At 40.7% G+C, this 2500-nt stretch overlaps 1 pseudogene; it reads left to right on the top strand.

The window, feature by feature from the left end:
• LOC126435576 (large subunit ribosomal RNA) overlaps nt 1–99 on the top strand; it is a 3437-nt pseudogene extending 3338 nt beyond the window's left edge.
• The last annotated feature ends 2401 nt before the right edge of the window (nt 100–2500 follow it).

The raw sequence follows: 2500 nt of genomic DNA, 5'->3' as shown, positions 1-2500 counted from the left end.
TAGTAGAGCAAGTCTACAATCGGAGACAGGAAAACTTTGATTTAGAGCGTTTATATAAAGACTTTGTTAAAGCGTATGGGCGTGTCTATTTCGATTGGTCTCTGCCGACTTCTAAAAGCTACGTATATACCAGAAAGCCGTAATATGAAAATTATGCAGATTAACGCTATGAGAAGCAAGTTGGTCATGGCAGAGGTGCAGAGGGTAGCCAAGGAGACGAAGGTTGACATGATATGTGTTCAGGAGCCACATACAAGAAATGGAAAAGTCACTCATTTTGATCCTAGTGTAATAGTAATATCGGGCTCTGAAGTGCCTTTATCTGTGATAATAGTACTAAATCGATCAATAGTGATCACAAAAGTAGCGCAGTTGTGTGATGAACACTGTGTAGTGATCGAGGCTACCGATGGATCTACTAAGTGGATAATCGCTAACATATACATGCAGTATTCTCACGAAATAGAACCCTATCTTGACAAGGTGAAGGCTGCGGCACTGTATGGGCAAAGACATAACTTCATTCTAGCTGCAGATGCAAATGCTAAGGCTACTGTCTGGCATAGTAACGAAACAGATGAAAGAGGTCAAAAACTGTTAGAAGTTATTGCTGAAATGGATCTTTTTGTAGTTAATAAACCTGGACAACCTTGCACTTTTGAAAATAGAGCGGGAGCTTCAACAAACATAGATGTGACGATAGTGAATAGAGCTGCTATGTGTAAAGTTAGTGAATGGACTGTTCGACAACACTGTACAACTAGTGATCATAATACAATATTTGTAGATATTACTCCTCAAAATGTAAGAGGCCAAAGTGAAGATTTAGAACCGGTCATAAAACTGGATATTAAACGTGCAAATTGGAAAAGGATGAGGGAAATTATGGATACAAATCCTCTGGATAACGTTGTAGGAAGTGTAGACTTCAGGGCGCATGCATTAACTGCGTTGCTTCAGGAAGCACAACGAGCAGCGATACCAGTAAATAAAGGTAAGGGAGTACAGGAGATGCCGTGGACGCCAGAATTGGAAAACCTACGAAGAAGAATGAGGGCTGCCAGACGACACTACCAGCGGTCGCTAGGGTACCTGGAAAGGCAGAGACGGTTAACTGTCTATAGAGAAGTAAAAGAAAAATATAAGAACCGATTGTTTGAGACTAAAAGAATTCATTGGGAGAGATATTTACAAACATATATGCAACTCAATATGTGGGGACAACCATATAGATTATTAACGGAGAAAGTGAAATCGCCTGTGGTTCTGTCAACCCTAAAAAAGAGTGACGGTAGTATGACATTAGGGTGGAGGGACTCAGCGGAATATCTGCTGAAGACACTCCTACCTGATGATTGCATAAATGAGGATACAGAAGAGCACAATGATTTGAGGACGGCTTTAAGTGAAGAATATCTTAATGACACTCCTGTTATCCCGTTTGCACAAGAAGAAGTTGTGAGAGCAGTATATAGATTGAAGAAGGGTAAATCACCTGGCCCTGATGGTGTACTTGCCGAGGTTTTACATATGATGGTGACTAAATTTGTGCCATTCTTAACTACCCTATTAAATGATGCATTACTTTTAGGTAGGGTGCCGGAGATTTGGAAAATTGCTCGAATAGTAATAATCAAGAAAGGGGAGGATAAAAGTTCGGTGGAACCCAAAAGTTATCGTCCTATATGTCTGATAAATACTTTGGCAAAAGTTCAAGAGCGTCTTTTATGTGACAGATTGCAGTCACACAGGGAGCTGTCAGGGTTGAGTCAGTGTCAATTCGGTTTCCGTAAAGGGAAATCCGTGGAGGACGCCATCAACAAAGCACTAAATATTGTGGATGAAACTCCCTGTAAGCTTGCCATTGCCATCATGGTAGACATTGCGGGAGCTTTTGATAATTTATGGTGGCCCGCAATGTTTGCTAGATTACGAGACCTTCAGATTCCGAGATGCCTTTACAATAGTCTATTGGATTATTGTAAGGGTCGTACTGTTGAATGGCCGGCAGGAAACCGCAAAGTAATTAAAAAGATCACAAAAGGCTGTCCACAAGGGTCAGTATGTGGACCTATATTTTGGGATGTGATGATAGAGCCTCTACTGCAACAACTTGAAGTGGCAGATGATGTAGATGGTGTAGTAGCATATGCAGACGATGTACTGGTGGTAGTGTCTGAAGATTCCAGATATAGACTTGAACAGAAAACATGTCGAGTTCTAAACAGATTGCAACAGTGGTGTACTACTAATAAATTAACAGTAGCAGCACATAAAACAACGTATCTGTTGTTGAAAGGGAAATTGTCTCTTACCAGAAATCCTGTAATTAAAATGAATGACATTTCAATCCAGCGCAGTACTGTTTCTAGATATTTAGGTGTTCAGCTAGACGAAAGGAGGAATTTTCTTGATCACGTCACCGTCGCAACTCAAAGAGCGCAAAACATCATGCACAAAATAGCACGAGTAGGAACAGCACAATACAAACTACCACTTC

This window comes from Schistocerca serialis, unplaced genomic scaffold, assembly GCF_023864345.2.
Source record: "Schistocerca serialis cubense isolate TAMUIC-IGC-003099 unplaced genomic scaffold, iqSchSeri2.2 HiC_scaffold_1211, whole genome shotgun sequence".
Classification (NCBI taxonomy): domain Eukaryota; kingdom Metazoa; phylum Arthropoda; class Insecta; order Orthoptera; family Acrididae; genus Schistocerca; species Schistocerca serialis.
Note: the sequence above shows the minus strand (reverse complement) of the source record. Positions and strands in the feature narration are given on the sequence as shown.